Below are 18,342 nucleotides of genomic sequence, written 5' to 3'. Positions count from 1 at the left end.
GTGACATAGGGACACAAGGAGTAACCATCACAGTGTCTATAACTCTTATCCCTGAATGGTATAGACTGTGGAGGCTCTGGCAAGACAAACTGTGCAGCCGTCGTACGGACAATTCCAATATTGTGCATCTTTCCTCCGGGGACATTTATTTTCTTCATCCACAAAAAAACACGAACAAGAAATGAGAATGTGTGGTGCAGAAGGTGCATACAGTGCCTTGCGAAAGTATTCGGCCCCCTTGAACTTTGCGACCTTTTGCCACATTTCAGGCTTCAAACATAAAGATATAAAACTGTATTTTTTTGTGAAGAATCAACAACAAGTGGGACACAATCATGAAGTGGAACGACATTTATTGGATATTTCAAACTTTTTTAACAAATCAAAAACTGAAAAATTGGGCGTGCAAAATTATTCAGCCCCCTTAAGTTAATACTTTGTAGCGCCACCTTTTGCTGCGATTACAGCTGTAAGTCGCTTGGGGAATGTCTCTATCAGTTTTGCACATCGAGAGACTGACATTTTTTCCCATTCCTCCTTGCAAAACAGCTCGAGCTCAGTGAGGTTGGATGGAGAGCATTTGTGAACAGCAGTTTTCAGTTCTTTCCACAGATTCTCGATTGGATTCAGGTCTGGACTTTGACTTGGCCATTCTAACACCTGGATATGTTTATTTTTGAACCATTCCATTGTAGATTTTGCTTTATGTTTTGGATCATTGTCTTGTTGGAAGACAAATCTCCGTCCCAGTCTCAGGTCTTTTGCAGACTCCATCAGGTTTTCGTCCAGAATGGTCCTGTATTTGGCTCCATCCATCTTCCCATCAATTTTAACCATCTTCCCTGTCCCTGCTGAAGAAAAGCAGGCCCAAACCATGATGCTGCCACCACCATGTTTGACAGTGGGGATAGTGTGTTCAGGGTGATGAGCTGTGTTGCTTTTACGCCAAACATAACGTTTTTGCATTGTTGCCAAAAAGTTCAATTTTGGTTTCATCTGACCAGAGCACCTTCTTCCACATGTTTGGTGTGTCTCCCAGGTGGCTTGTGGCAAACTTTAAACAACACTTTTTATGGATATCTTTAAGAAATGGCTTTCTTCTTGCCACTCTTCCATAAAGGCCAGATTTGTGCAATATACAACTGATTGTTGTCCTATGGACAGAGTCTCCCACCTCAGCTGTAGATCTCTGCAGTTCATCCAGAGTGATCATGGGCCTCTTGGCTGCATCTCTGATCAGTCTTCTCCTTGTATGAGCTGAAAGTTTAGGGGGACGGCCAGGTCTTGGTAGATTTGCAGTGGTCTGATACTCCTTCCATTTCAATATTATCGCTTGCACAGTGCTCCTTGGGATGTTTAAAGCTTGGGAAATCTTTTTGTATCCAAATCCGGCTTTAAACTTCTTCACAACAGTATCTCGGACCTGCCTGGTGTGTTCCTTGTTCTTCATGATGCTCTCTGCGCTTTTAATGGACCTCTGAGACTATCACAGTGCAGGTGCATTTATACGGAGACTTGATTACACACAGGTGGATTGTATTTATCATCATTAGTCATTTAGGTCAACATTGGATCATTCAGAGATCCTCACTGAACTTCTGGAGAGAGTTTGCTGCACTGAAAGTAAAGGGGCTTAATAATTTTGCACGCCCAATTTTTCCGTTTTTGATTTGTTAAAAAAGTTTGAAATATCCAATAAATGTTGTTCCACTTCATGATTGTGTCCCACTTGTTGTTGATTCTTCACAAAAAAATACAGTTTTATATCTTTATGTTTGAAGCCTGAAATTTGGCAAAAGGTCGCAAAGTTCAAGGGTGCCGAATACTTTCGCAAGGCACTGTACATTAATTAGTGTCGATCAACAAAACACTTCACCCTAAAACAACGTCTGAAGTTGAAAACTTCTGAAGGAAATGTAATTTAGGTATGCATTCTAGCAGTGCCTGAAATTATGTTTGACATGCTGAAGATGTGGTTGATGAGGTGTGTCATCAAAGAACCGGGGATGTGAAGAGAAACAAACAAAGCTAAGCAATGACTTAGCGAGGGAAACCGCAACGGATTCTTCTGGGTTCTTTTTGACAAAAACAAGCTCTTTACAATTAACTTGATCTACATGGCAAACTACTGTAGGTCAGCTACAGTTCATATTCAAAACTGTGTTTCTATGTTACCTTTATGACACAAGAAATTAAGCAATGATATTTTTGTAGATTCTAATACTGTCAGCTTTTATGTAGGGTGGTGAAAGTTGCTTCAAATTAAATGTGGTATTTATGTGTATGCTCTATGTTTTGGCTGAATGATAGTAATTTGCACTTACTCCATTCAGTGTGTGTCCATGTTGTATAAAGAAATGCAGTGAGCTCAGATTATGATTACTTTTAAAAACAAGAGAGCATCAAAGCAATAAACAATTTACTTCTGTCTGCCAGTGAATGTCTGCCATAAATACATTGGCTGGAGCCTTGCCAAACCATTTAATTCCTTCTTGTTCAGGGACTGTGTCCAATCCAAAGATTCCACTTCAGCAACTTCAGATCCTAATTATTGCTCAAAATTTTTGCTCAGAATTTCCTTCAGCATCGTAGGATCGCAATATTTCCCAAATTCACAATTTGATATAGTTACACTAAAAGGAAAATAACAATTTGTTTCACTAAATTACACTGTTTATGGAATAAGATGTTACGCTTTTTGCCTTGAGGACATTTTCTATGACAGAGATAATACTGTGAACTAAAACAGATTAGCCATATGGAAAGTTTACGTCAAAATCAATATCTTCACACTTCCATCAGAGCACTTTCATGTCACGCCAAATGTCGACATTCCAGGAATGACCATGAGCTCCAGATTATTATCACTTGTGGAGCGCTGACAATTCCCTGGGTGTGTTAAATGTTTTTATGATCTGGCAGTCAAGAGGTGAAAGAATAATGAAAAGGAAATGTGATTGTGCACAAAGAGGGTTGCAAAGGAAGGGTGTATTGCTGGAAACTTTCAAAATGTACCAGTAAATACCAGAATTTTTGTATCTTTCAAGGTTTTTATGTAATCTATCTCAGGACATCTCGTGGCCCTTTTGGGTTTTTCAGATTATCACAGGTGTCTGTAATTATCTCTGGCCCTCTCTCTGACCTTATCACATGTAAAATATAAGAAATAATTAAATAATGATTTTCTAATAAAAAATAGAATGACAAAGTTGTAAAACATTATCCTAAATATAAACCATTGGTGTTTAATATGAGGGTTTCAGCATGAAATATATTTTATATTTATTTTATACAGTTTTATTTATTTGACCATGTCTATGTATTTGTTGTCAATGTTTTGGCATCAACATGGTGGCAGTTGTAAAACAGTCAATAGTTGGACAAGTTGCAGATACTTTTTTCATTAATTAGGCTATTTTCTCTTGAACCATATGATTGATCTACTAGAAACCCATGGAAAATATGGACACAGATTTAAAAATGAATACTATATATATATATATATATATATATATATATATTTTTTTTTTTGTATTAAGTTATTCAAGTATGAGTTACCAAAATGATGATAGATTGCCTTAGATTTTCTCTTAATTATCAAAATAACTGCTTTGCAACCCTATGCACAAGACAGACTGTTACCAATAGATTCTCCCAAATCAGGATAATTTTGCATTTGTAACATCTGATGGGGGTTGTAAAAAGAATATCAAATCGTGCAGTTATTCAGGGAAAGCCAATTGATTTATCATTGGCCACTCATCGACCGGCTTGTATTGGAATAACCAGGGGCAACCGTGGGAATGTACACAGAGACTGAGCTCCACTGTTTGTCTCCCAATACAAGTGGATAATAAATCTGCATTCTCCTAATCCTGTTCTATTGATTTGTAGCTGTAAAATGTCATAGAAATCATAGGTGGCCGTCTGCTGTACAATGTGTCATCATATATCCTGGATACATACATTCCGTCTTTACATAGTAGGTTGTCTATCTAACAATAGAACATTTAACCCACATGGTTTCTTTATAGCTAGCTACAATGACGAGAAGGAAACTAGTTCCATATGTTCATGTGCAATGCTCCCATTACGGCTGTTTCTTTGTGAAAAGTGAACGTATCTCCCAAGTCCCCAGGCTAGTTGGTACAGTTCTCCCTGTTTAATGTACTTCCCAGGAGTTGGCCAGAGGGCTCTCTCTCCTGGTAGCACTGATAGACATGCATGTATCAATCACACATAGCCACGGTGACGTTTCTAAACAGGTGTTGGTTTGTGCTCCCAGAGAGAACAGTACGGGAGAACAATACAAACTGCAGTGTTCAAAACAAATGGGAATTAAAAAAATACAAAAACTCGCTCTGACTGGGAAAATCGTTTTGAACAGTCATCCAAATCAAAATTCCAAGTTGAAAACTCGCGCATCTTTCTAGAACTACAACTTTCCGAACTGAATATCACTGATGTCATGACATAAGGAGTGAGAGCATATTACAGACTGTCTATATCTCTTATCTCTTACTGGTAGGTACGATGGAGGCTTTGACAAGACAAACTGTGCAGCCTTTGAGAGGAAAAGTAATGATTAGGGTTGCAAAGCTACTGGTAATTTACCAAAGTTACTGGAATCTTCAGTAATTTTGGTAATTAACAGAAAATATCTATCTATCGTATATCTAAATCTAAATATCTAAATATCCATCTATCGTAACTTTGCTTATTTATACTTAAATAACTTGTAAAAAAATGTATTCATACATAGTATTCATGTTTCTATATCTGTATTCATATTATCCATGAGTTTCTAATAGACAGACAATACGGTTCAAGAGAAAACAGCCTAATTAATGAAAAAAGCATCTAATTAACAAGCATTATTTTCAGTTACCTCTGCAACTCATCCAACTACTGATTTGTTCACAACTGCCACCAGTTTAACAACAAATATACACTGCTATAGTAAAATAAATAAAAGTGTATAAAATTAAAATTAAATATATTTAATGGTTAAAACCGCATTTTAAACACCAATGGTATTCACTTAGTTGATGGTTTATATTTAGGATAATGTTTTACAGCCTTTTCATTCAATTTTTTGGTCAGAGAGAAGGCCAGAGATAATTACATACACCTGTGATAATCTGAAATACGCAAAAGTGGCACTAGATGTCTTGAGATAAATTGCTTAAAATCCCAGAAAGATACCCAAATTCTGGTAGTTTACTGGTAACCTTAGAAAGTTTCCAGTAATATACCCTCCCTTTGCAACCCTAGTAATGATCAAATGCTCTGTGGACTAATCCAATACTGTGCATCTTTCCTTCTCTGGACATTTACTTTCTTCCTCCACAAAAAGACACGACAAGACAGATATTAGGAAATGTCTGGTGCAGAAGGTGCATAAATGAATCAGTGTCTATCAACAAAACACTTCACCTCACTAGACAATTTTTTTAAAATTGAATGCAAAAACTTGTGAAGAAAATTTAATTTAGGTATGCATTCTAGCAGTCTGAAATGATGTTTGACATGCTGAAGACGTGGTTGATGAGTTGTGTCATCAAAGAACCAGAGAGGCGAAGAGAAACAAACACAGCTAGGCAACGAGGAAAACAAGCAGGAGCCATGTTTCAAATTGAATATGCCACAGCTTAATTGAAAGAAACTCTGCTACAGATTCTCCTGGATTCGTTTGACAAAAACCTAATGATTTTACATTTAATGTAGTCTTGTGGAATAATTCAACATCTAATAAACTGAAAACTCTGAATTATAAGCTACAGTTAATTTTCATTTTTTAAAACGTTACTCGAAATAACATACAAGACAACAGTAAACATGTTGTCCCCTACGAATAATACAGCGCCCCCTTTGGGCCAATCAATTGAATTTTGTAAATGACGGATTTCTATTGCCAGATCATCATCATTCACCCAAGTTTCGTCAAATTTGTGCCAGTTATCTCTGAGATATCGCGTGGGTTTGCTAGACTCACATCTCTCAGCATGTGTGCCAAGTTTCACACTCAGTCAAACAGATCAAAAGATAAACATGTGCCCGTTATAGTGCCACTGTTTGGTCAATATGAATGTTCTTGCATATGCTGAGTCTTGACAGTGTTTGCAACATGTGTACCAAATTGTGTTGCAATACCAATATCCTTGACTAATTTATATTTATTTATGTGCCAGACCACACCCATGTGAATATTTATTGGTCAATAGCGGCCATGTTGTTTTAGGTACTAGTCTGGAAAATATTTCGCTGAGACCTTTGTCCATAAATGCCACATAGTCATTCAGTGCCAGAAGTGTTTTCACAAAATTCAAAATGGCGGTAAATCCATCATGGCGGACCTTCTGGGTCCCTGAGGCAAATTTGTTCCTTGTGAGAAGAGGGACCTATGTACCAAATGCCATGACTTTAGGTCAAATGGGGTTAGGAGCATGACCTTTCAAAATTAGATTTTCATCTCTTGTTATAGCGCCACCATTTGACCAATCAGTGTAATCAGTGTAAAATGCTGGATGTCTATGGAAAGACACATCATTCACCCAAGTTTTGTGAAAATCGGGCCAGTGTTGTCTGAGATATCGCGTGTGACTAACATACGAACGAACGGACGGAGACAGACCCACAGTCCCTTCCCCGATTTCATTGTGGGGAACAATTCAATACATTTAAAGCTCATTATCTTAGAATTCCATTTGTCACTGGTTTCCTTTGTAGCTTGACTCCCTCTAAGCTGATGACTCACTAAGCAGTAGATGTGTGTTCTAGATGGTTCTATTGTGTGAGACACGAGGGTGTGTGGGCAGCCTGATTAACACTGGGTGTTTATTTAATCAAGGAGAAAAGACAACCCAAATGGGAAACCCATGGATTGACACACAACATGGTTTTTCAACGTTTTATCTTCCGTACATTTTGATCAAATTAGTTGCTTACGCTACAGTACATCTCACAAAGGAAATATTGAAGAGACGTTCAGAAAATAAACTTTGCTATTCCTACTTGGAAATATACCCAGAGAAAATAATTGTATGCAACAATTGTTTGGAGTAAAAAAAGGCAAAACAATATGACTGACTAGTATGCCACAAAGAAGTAAAAGAAACAACCTATTGAAGTTTCATTTGGAAAGTAATATTTTATCATATCAGTATTGTGAGCCAGTACATTAGCTCGGAATAATAAACAAACCATCTAATACAGTCAGCTGCTTGTTTGACGAAAACACAGTAGCAAATCACTGTAATTGAGAGTTTGTCAGTGTTTTTGCTTTGTCCCTCTGCTGCTCTCACCACCTCGCGCTCCTTCTCTGTCTGTTCCACTAACTCTATCCCTTTAATTTCCACCCTCTCTCTGTACCCTATCCCTCCACACACAGCTGCCTGGCCCTGGACTCGCCTTGCCTGGAGTGGAGCTGCCTGGCCCTAGACTCGCCTTGACTGGAGTGGAGGCTGCCTTGGATTAACAGGCTGTCATATAAGGCCAGGGTACAGCAGGTCTGTCTGTCTATCCCTCCCCCTCTCTCACTTATTTTTACTCCTTCTCTCTGTCCCTCACTCACTCCCTCTTTCCCTCTCTCCGTCTCTATCTCTTTCCTTCTACACCTCTCTTGCTCTCTTCCTCACAAAATGATGGACAGCTAGGCCTTATTGATTTATGTACATAGAAGAGACAGAGCAGGCACAAAAAAGGGCTCCATACAGTATATTAACCATGAATCAACATTCCCTCGACTCGCACTATCAGAGAAAGAGAAAGGCATCAGCACAGAAGAGCTGCCTGAAGGGACCAGTCCTCAACACTTACATTTGATAAATATAGAAATATGAATACTAGCAGTGTGGAGTGTCTCCATTACAGTTAAAACAGCACATCCAATGTGCTGTTTTGGATGTGCTGTTCTCAAAGAAATGTGGGGATTTCAACTGAAGGAAAACATTGGCTATAAAATGTCCTGATTGATGATGTCCACTCTCTTACCATAATGCATTTTCTGATTTTATCAAAAATCTGCCCATTGAACACTTTTCATTATCTGACTTTGGTCGGGGATCTCTAAGTAGCCAACTGTAGATACAGTACAATATGCCAATACAAAAAATAAGCTCCTTTAACAGCTCTCATAAAAGCACTTAACTATAAGCCCGGGGTGCACTTCACAACAAGTCACATCCTGGAGGTAAAGGTCAATGAATTATGAGCACTTTGCAACTACTAAAACAATTTAATTAACTAATCAATAGTCCAATCAACTATAGCCTACACTGAATGCCCCTGACTATAGGAGGCCTTCATTGTCTGAAGTTGTTAATGATGCAGTAAAACTGTGCATTAAATTCCATTGTAATCATTGCTCTTTTTAAATGCAGCCCATACATCGGCTGCAGACGTAGCTAGGCTGTGTGTTTTGAAATTTGTTTGGGATATGGGAGGGGAACGACATGCTACTGGATGCAATGTCTATTTTCCCAGTTTCTGTGAAGCTAAGCAGGCCTTGTGAGAGCATGAGCAGAGACAGCACAGACAGCAGCCAAGGCCTCGCTACAATCATGCCCTCGGGGTCTAAGTACACTACTGAGACTCTGTAAAGAAAAGGGTATACTGTACACCAGATTGATTATTGTTTTACAACAGGCATATAGCATAGACCAGTTTTAAAAAAACAGGGATATTTGCTAGTCAGTCAGTTAATACTGATTTCATCCACTATGCCAACAGGGATATTTTTATAGACTTTCATGGAACAATATTTAGGTGGGTGATTATATTTTACATTTATTTTTTGCATATTCCAACTACCCGAGAGTGGGGTCACAGCCAGGGTCAGCCATTATCAACGGCAACCATGGCACAATTTGGGTTAAGTGTCTTGTTCAGGGAACATCAAAAGCTGTTTCAACATGTCAGCTCTGGGATTCAAACTAGCGACCATTCGGTTAAAGGCCCAACACTATAACTGCTAGGCTACCTGCCACCATACTATGCTATCTGCCGGATCTTTCATATCGATTGCATGGGTGGATCCTTGAGCATTTTGCTACTACGTTGATGAACCACCAACTATGTTGTCACACCCTGATCTGTTTCACCTGTCATTGTGATTGTATCCACCCCACTCCAGGTGTCGCCCATCTTCCCCATTATCCCCTGTGTATTTATACCTGTGTTCTCTGTTGGTCTGTTGCCAGTTCGTCTTGTTTGTCAAGTCAACCAGCATTTTTGTGTCTCAGCTCCTGCTTTTCCCAGTCTCTCTTTTTCTCGTCCTCCTGGTTTTGACCCTTGTCTGTCCTGACTCTGAGCCCGCCTGCCTGAAACCTCTGCCTTCCCCTGAGCCTGCCTGTCGTCCGGTACCATTGCCCCACCTCTGGTTTACTGATCCCCTGCCTGCCTTGATCTGTCTATTGCCTGCCCCTCTTGGATTATTAAACCATTGTTAATTCGACGTTGTCTGCATCTGGGTCTTACCTTCATACCTGATAGTACGAACTGGCCATGACTGACCCAGCAGACCTGGGCCAGCTGCGCAATGTCATCTCCTCCCAAGGAGCATCCATTGGTTGGCACAAGGAATTGCTTCGATGTCTTATGGAGGGGGTCCAAACATGGGCTGGGCGCCATGACCGGGCATTGGACATGCTGCTGTCTGGGGGGCAGTCTGCCACAGTGGTACCCCCACCGCCACTCAGTAACTCTGCGGTTAGCAGCGCCGCTCCACCGGCCACTCCACCTTCCCGGGAACCCCATTTACCTCCCCCGGAACGCTTTAATGGAGAGCCGAGCACCTGTTAGGCGTTTTTAGCTTAGTGTGTCCTAATTCTCGAGCTTCAGCCCTCCTCTTTCCCCTCGGATCGCTCCAAGATGGCCTACCTCATCGCGCTGATGTCTGGGAGGACTCTCACCTGGGCTACCGCCATATGGGAGCAACAGCCGGCCATGTGCGTGTGTCTGCAAGGCGTCTCGGAGGAGGTTAAGGACGAGCTTGCTGCTTGGGAGTTACCCACGGATCTCAACTCCCTCATCACTCTGACCATCTGCATCGATGGCCGATTGTGGGAACGACGGATGGAGAGGAAATTGGATTTTGCGTCCAGGGATTCCATCTCGCCCCCGAGTCATCCCGGAAGTCCCCGATGGTCCCGTTGCTGAGAGCACCCAAGGTTTCCTGGGCTCTCGTCAGCGGAACGGCAACGCAGGATCAACACAAGGAGCTGTCTGTATTGCGGGACTTTTGGTCATTTTGTGTCCTCTTGCCCGGTAAATGACCAGGCTCACCGGTAGGAGTGAGAACTCTGGTGGGCCATATGGAGAACTTTTCTGCTTCCCTTACTCGCACCCCAATTCATGTCATTCTGTTGTAGGGAAACCAGTCAACATCTCTCTGGGTCCTCATTGACTCTGGGGGCGATGAGAGCTTTTTGGACGCCACACTGGCTTCCGAGCTGAACATCCCTACTCAGCCCCTCTCCATTCCCATGGATGTTAGAGTGCTGGTTGGGCGCTCTATAGGTCGGGTCACCCATATCACCACTCCCATCAACCTGCGTGTGTCAGGGAATCACAGTGAGACCATTCAATTCCTGCTCATCAATTCCTGCTCACTCAATCACATTACTGTGAAGAACTGTTATCTTCTACCACACAATTCCTCGGTCTTCGAGCCGCTCCAGGGGGCCACTGTTTTCTCCAAGCTGGATCTACGAAACGCCTACCACCTGGTGCGGATACTAGAGGGGGACAAGTGGAAGACTGCCTTCAACATGGCAAGCGGCCACTACGAATATCTGATCAACACCCTTTGGCCTCACCGACGCCCCTGCCATGTTCCAAGCTCTGGTGAATGATGTTTTATGTGACATGCTGAACCGGTTCGTCTTCATCTACATTGACATCCTCGTCTTCTCCCGCTCCCACCAAGAACAAGTGCTCCACGTCCGACAGGTTCTCCAGCCGGAAAAGTGCCAGTTCCATCGTTCTACCATTCCCTTTCTGGGCTACATCATCTCTGCTGGAAGTGTCCAGATGGATCCCGAGAAGGTGAGAGCGGTGGTGGATTGGCCTCAGCCTACATCCAGGTAGCAGCTGCAATGCTTCCTGTGGTTAGCCAACTTATATTGCGCTTTATCCGGAGTTACAGGACCCTTGCCTTCCCCTGTCTGCACTCACCTCTACTATACCAAGGTTCCATTCACGTGGTCCTCTGCCGCTAACCTTAAACACCGCTTCACCACTGCTCCGATAACCGATAACCGGATGTTTGTGCCTGATGCTGTCCGCTCCTTGATCCTGGAGTGGATCCTGGACTCTCGTCGGACCCTGGCCTTCATGCGAAAAAAGTTTTGGTGTCCCACTATGGTTCGGGATGTTCTCGCATTTGTTGCCGCCTGCATTGTCTGCGCACAGAACAAGACTCCTCTGCAAACTCTGGCTGGTCTTCTCCAACCACTGCCTGTCCCTCAACGTCCCTGGTTCCATATATCCCTGGATATCGTCACGGGTCTCCACCCATCTGAGGGCAACACTGCCATCCTGACTGTGGACGACCTGTTTTCCAAAGCCGCCACTTCATTCCTCTCCCCCAACTACCCTCGGCCAAGGAGGTCTTCCGGTTCTCGTCCTGGTTTTGGTAGGCATTCTGCTTGCTCAATGGGTTGTCGGCCAGCATGTCCTCCGGATTCCACCCCCAGTCCAATGGCCAGTCGGAGCGAGCTAACCAGGACTTAGAGATGACTCTTTACTGCCTAGTCTCCGCCAACCCACCCGCCTGGCGTCAGCAACACCCTTCCTTGCTCTGTCACGGGTCTCTCGCCATTCGAGTGTTCCTTGGAATATCAGCTTCCACTCTCCCCCGAGCAAGAGGAGGAAGTCAGCAATCCCTCTGCCCAGATGTTCATCCACCACTATCGCCGTACCTGGAAGAGAGCCCGGGCCACTCTGAAGACCACTTCCAGGTATAGGCGACAAGTGGATTGCCACCGGACCCCTGCTCTACGCAGAGTGTATGGCTCTCCACCCGAAACCTGCACCTCCGGGAGGAGTCGGGGCAGGGGGCTCCAGTACCTGGTTGACTGGGGAAGGTTATGGCCCGGAGGAGAGTTGCTGGATCCCTGCTAGAGACATCCTGGACCCAGCCCTCATCGCCGACTTCCACCGCCAGCACCCCGGTCAACCAGGTATGTGCCCAGGTAGGACACCAGGTGGCACCCCTTGAGGAGGGGAGGGGGGGGGGGGGTACTGTCACACCCTGATCTGTTTCACCTGTCATTGTGATTGTCTCCCCCCTCCAGGTGTCGCCCATCTTCCCCATTATCCCCTGTGTATTTATACCTGTGTTCTCTGTTTGTCTGTTGCCAGTTCATCTTGTTTGTCATGTCGACTAGTGTTTTTGTGTCTGAGCTCCTGCTTGTCCCAGTCTCTCTTTTTCTCACCCTCCTGGTTTTGACCCTTGCATGTCCTGACTCTGAGCCCACCTGCGTGGCCATTCTGTCTACCCTGACACTGAGCCTGCCTGCCGTCCGGTACCGTTGCCCCACCTCTGGTTTACTGACCTCTGCCTGACTTGACCTGTCTATTGCCTGCCCCTGTTGGATTATTAAAGCATTGTTAACTTCTTTGGGGTAGGGGGCAGTATTCAGAAGTTTGGATGACTGAGGTGCCCAAAGTAAACTGCCTGTTACTCAGGCCCAGAAGCTAGGATATGCATATAGTTGGTAGTATTGGATAGAAAACACAAGTTTCCAAAACTGTTAAAAGAATGTCTGTGAGTATAACAGAACTGATATAGCAGGCAAAAATCAGAGGAGAATCAATCCAGGAATTTTTTTTTAGGTCACCACTCATTATAATGGCTGTCTATGGGAATATCAAAGGAATACCTCCCAGATTGCAGTTCCTACTACTTCCAGTACATGTCAACAGACTTTAGATGGAGTTTCAGGCTTCTTTTTTGAAAAATGAGCTAGAATTTGTAGTTTTTCTAGGTGTCTCCCATTTTTGCTGTAGTATTGTGGCGCGCGTCGGTGAGGGTGCGCACTTCGTTATTTATCTCCAGTAATGAACATACTATTCTCCGTCTTAAATTTCATATTTTATTTACATATTAGTCTACCAGAGGATTGATTAGAAACGTTGTTTGACTTGTTTGGACAAAGTTTATTGGTAACTTTCGGGATTCATTTGTATGCATTTTGAATGAGGGAAACCGGTGGATTACTAAGTCAAGCGCGCCAACTAAACTGACTTTTTGGGGATATAAAGAAGGACTTTATCGAACAAAACTACCATTTGTGATGTAGCTGGAACCCTTTGGATTGCAAACAGAGGAAGATCTTCAAAGGTAAATGATTTATTTTTTCACTATTTCTGACTTTCGTGTCGCCTCTGCTTGTTTGGAAAATGTTTTTAATGCTTTTGTATGTGGGGTGCTGTCCTCAGATAATCGCATGGTATGCTTTCGCCGTAAAGCCTTTTTGAAATCTGACAAAGAGCCTGGATGAACACGAAGTTGAGTTAACTGATGTATAACACTTGTATTTTCATGAATGTTTAATATTACGTATTTTGTATTTTGAATTTCGCGCTCTGCAATTTCACCGGATGTTGGCCAGGTGGCCCCAAAGAGGTTAATTTGACATTGTCTGCATCTGGGTCTTACCTTCATACTTGATACATGTGTTTACAATAAAGGAATGATCTGCAGAGACTTTCAACACGTTCTCCAATACTTCACAGGTATTTCAACCTAACCGCCTCTTTGCAGAGTTCTCTTCCCATTGAACCATTCCATCTAAATTTCCCAGAATGCTTTTGCCCTTACCTGGAAATTGTATCAAAGTGCTCAAAAGCAATATCCCCAATAGCTGAGGAGTTTTCCAACAAAGCAAGATTGCCCTTAGATTTTCTATCTGAAAAGAGATGTCACAAACAAAAGCAGTGGCATGGAATGAGTGGTGGCCTGTCTAAATATAGCCACTCTGTCCTGGTCTGTTCTGAAGTCCTGGGAAAGTGGATTACAGTCGATTTAACATAAAGATGAAGACTAATTAAGCTCAATGAGTGAAATAGATGATGCGTCTGGCCATCTGACTGCAGTAAGCCCATAACTGCTGCTCTAAAAGTAGACAGAGCTTCCTACTGCAATGTACCATAAAATAATTGGAACATGAATGATACCTTTCCTCAAGATACGCCTGTGTGGTTTAGGAGTTGTAACAAAAATGCAATTGTGAAGGAAAGTAGTTTGAGACCTTCACACTCCCTCATATTTCCTCAGGAAAACACTAATAAATGCAACAATTGTGCCAATATACAGTACAATGAACCTGTATGGTTACAATGAAGTAGGTCAAGGACTGAAATATGTTCACTATAATGCATTGAAAGGTTCACCTTTACAGCAAGAACAGCAATGCAGTTTTGTCTGAGCAACAATTGGCTAACCAGCCCCACTAAGGCCATCAAAGGGTGTATTATTTAAGTGATAATGACCAAAACATGCCAATATATCCTCCAAACACGGGCTTAGAGGGCATTATCCTGCTTCTCCCCGAGGGCCCTCATAGTGTTCTACAGAAGCACCATCGAGAGCATACTGTCGGACTGTATCACAACCTGGTTGCTGACCGCAAGGCTCTACAGAGGGTGGTACGCTCAGCCGGACGCACCATTGGGTGCACACTGCCTGCCTAAACACCAGGTGTCGCAGGACGGCCAAGAAGATCAAGGACCTCAGCCACCCGAGCCACGCCCTGTTCTCCCCACTTCCATCATTCAGACAAAGGCAGCATAGAAGCATCATAGCAAAAGCTTTCAGACTGGCCAATAGCTTCTACCCCCAGACCATCAGGCTGCTGAATAGCCACCACTAGCTAACAGCAAACTATCTACATTTTGTTTTGTTTGACCTGTATTTCTATTGAGATTTCCTTGTCTATATACATAAAAATGAAGCTGATTCATGATTTCAACTGGCTGAAAGAAGTTGCCTGTCTGTCTCATCCCGACTCCCGACATGTTTATTACTATGGGCCAGCTGGAGATTTCAATATTGAAACAATGTTGCAAATGTTGGAGAGACAGATAGCAAGATTTATACAAATCTCTGCTGTTGAAAACCAAAAGAAAGAAGAGAATGTCTATATGCTTTCTTACAGTGGAGATCAAGTTTATAAATTGCCTGGTTGGGATGATGAGACCGTGGATTACGCAATGAGATGGAACAGTAAGTAAGCATTTCAACCTCATTGCCTTAGCCGGTGCTATCTTCTGGAATAAACACTGGCTGGAACATGGTTTTAACCAATCAGCATCCAGGATTAAACCCACCCGTTGTACAGTGTATCCTTCAGTACCACACCATGAAAACATGTCAGAAATTAGCTACACATTGTACACCAGATAATGTGAAACACTAAAAATGAAGGGTTCAACAAGGGTTCTTCTAAAATCCTCAAAGTTCTTTGAAAAACCTTAGGGTTCTTGGCACTGAAAATAGCACCCAAAAGGTTCTTCCAAGAACCCCATAGGAGGTGGGGTTTATCGAGGAAATTCCTTAGTTGGTGGGGTTCTTGCAGGAACCTAACTGCCCAACTGAAATATTTCAATTTGAATTTGAAAGGACAGCAGGTGAAGGCACTTAACTGAAAAATGTAAAGATCTCCTCAATTTAAGGTAAGGTTTGTTAGTCCCTTGTATGATCTAAATTGATAATGTTTTATGATGACAGCATCTATCTATTCATATTTATGCAAAACTTTCTAAAACATAGAATGGACACAATTCAATCAATTCACATAGAGGTAAGAATATGTAGGCTATAAGAATATGTTGAAGGCTAGCTGTATTGGGTGCAGATGATTGAACTGCTCACCTTTGTGTCTCTCTGCAGGTATACAGACAAGGAGGCATACAAAGGTATGTGAATTGGTATTGGTATGTTATGTAGATCACATTTACCATCCTCCTCCCTTAGCTCTTCAATTAATATCCCATAGGCCTTTACATTATGGACACGGTATGTCCATAATTAACCCCAAAAGGTTCTTTGAGGATCCATTACAAAAGGTTCTTTGAAGAACTATAGGGGTTCCCCAACAGTTTCAATTTGAATAACCCCTAAAGGAAACTCCAGGAACATTTTCTTTTTAGAGTGTATAACCAAAGATTGTTGGTGTCTATTACTGGACGTTACAGGAAAGCCCCATACAAACCGCCGCTATAGATATTTTGTGATACTTTCTTATTTATTTAACCTTTATTTAACTAGGCAGGTCAGTTTAGAACAAATTCTCATTTACAATGACGGCCTACAGGGGAACAGTGGGTTAACTGCCTTGTTCAGTGGCAGAACAACAGATTTTTACCTTGTCAGCTCGGGGATTCAATCCAGCAATCTTTCGGTTACTGGCCCAACACTCTAACCACTAGGCTACCTGCCACCCCGAAATAACTACCTTATAAATAAATGTCTGTGTCCAGTTGCAGGTGGTAATTTGAATTTTTGAAAATGCTCCATAAAGTAATCCAACAATGTATACGCCACCATCTTGCCTATTTCAAATCTTATCTTATTGATGGAGATAGGTGGGTAACTAAATTCAAACGAACCACCTGCAACCTGACATGGACATTTATAAGATACCACTTTGGCCAAATCGAGAACAAATGTTGGGCTTTCCTGTAACGGCCAGTAATGGACACCAAAAATCTTTGGTTATATCACATTATCTGGGGTAGAATCTGTAGCTAGTCAACAATGATCATCTCAGGCTGTCGCAACATTCCCGTGGCACCTTCCATCTATAGGCCAAAGCCACTTTACCTACAGTATAGCAACTGTAACAAATACCAAACCACAAAACCTGTACCTCTAATATTCAGTCAACTGGCTCAGTCTCTGCATGTAAATACATATTTTCTCAAACACATTCCAGGTATAGCTGACAGTTTGTATATCATGCAACAATTCCCAAATAATGGCAAGCAGATATGATTTAAGCCTCTAAACATATGAGTGAAACATCTGGCTTGGAATAATGTAAAAATATCTTTAAACAACCTATATAAAGCTTGAATAAGATAGTTATACCACTGGGGTGGCTGTAGATTACATAGTTTGTTACCAATGCTATAAAGCTTGACATTATCTGACACTACGTCAAAGTACCCTCAAGTAAAAAAGGAACATTCCTTTGCCTTTCCATTTTTGGACATTGTAAATAAACAGTAACCACAATACATGAAAGCTGCCACATGCCATGTAAGGGCACAATTCAATTCCATTTCTCTAACAATGCACATAACTATCATGCACGAATACAAGGAAATTAAATGATGAAGCGAGGCAGCAACATTTTTTCATTTATTTTCAGGGGCCAGTTTGCAGTAGAGGATGATGGGGTGTAACGTCAGCACATTAAAATAAAAGCTATAGCTATATGCGCTAGCACTTGCTTCCTCGAACTTAGAAAAGAGCGATATTAGAATGTAGACACTATAAAAAGGTGTGTAACAGTAAATGACACAACTAAACAATTTCCAAATATTATAATTATCACATTTTCTGTAATTTCAGAGAATATGACAATGATACACTGCAACATTAATCAGCAACATAATGGTGAAACTGCGTACAACTAACGTTATGCATATAACGTTACTATAAAGAAATTCAAGAAACCATGACCAAGAAAAAAAGTATATAATAAAATAAACCTAATAAACCTAATAATAAACCTAATAAACCTAATAAAATAAAATATTTTTACAAAACACACGTTGTAATATTACTCACACATGTGTACTTACCTCTTACAAACAACGGTATTAATTGACGGATAAAGCCGAGGACGATATATTTGGCATAAGGACGCAGTCCACAGTTCGCCACAGTTTCATAGGTCAGTCCAAACAAAGTCATTGAAGCCATCCGACAGTGTGCCCAGCCTTGCCGCTCGCGCCTTGCTTAACTAGTCTGTTCGCGGGTCAGCGTACCCGCCAAGGACCGGGCACTAATTACGGAAGGCTGTGGAATCTCCAGGAGCGCACGGGAAGTGTCTCTCCGGGTACATTAGTGTGATTGGCCAGGAGGACAATGACGTGCCAGCAGGTGGCACAACCGTTGTTTTATCGAGAATTCATTGATCATTCCAGGAGCTCTGTGTGGAATGTAAGGATTTCTAGTGGATGAAACATTTGATACAGTGATTAAATTATGCGAGGAATGACACGTATTGTGCGTTGAATTACTATCCTGTAATTACCATCCTATTCATATTTTCAAATGTATTTTTTTTGGTGAACATAATAACAAAGCTGCAGTGTCCAAGGCACTCA

General features: G+C 41.9%; 1 protein-coding gene across 1 annotated transcript in view; it reads right to left on the bottom strand.

Annotated features, from left to right (window-relative positions):
• Positions 1–18,140, bottom strand: part of LOC110529681 (muscarinic acetylcholine receptor M3-like) — a 107,516-nt gene extending 89,376 nt beyond the window's left edge. Inside the window, exon 1 of the mRNA XM_021612116.2 lies at positions 17,815–18,140. The gene's annotated coding sequence lies outside the window, so the exon portion shown is untranslated. The remainder of the gene's footprint in view (positions 1–17,814) is intronic.
• Positions 18,141–18,342: the final 202 nt, after the last annotated feature.

Source organism: Oncorhynchus mykiss, chromosome 1 (genome assembly GCF_013265735.2).
Source record: "Oncorhynchus mykiss isolate Arlee chromosome 1, USDA_OmykA_1.1, whole genome shotgun sequence".
NCBI classification, from domain to species: domain Eukaryota; kingdom Metazoa; phylum Chordata; class Actinopteri; order Salmoniformes; family Salmonidae; genus Oncorhynchus; species Oncorhynchus mykiss.
Note: the sequence above shows the minus strand (reverse complement) of the source record. Positions and strands in the feature narration are given on the sequence as shown.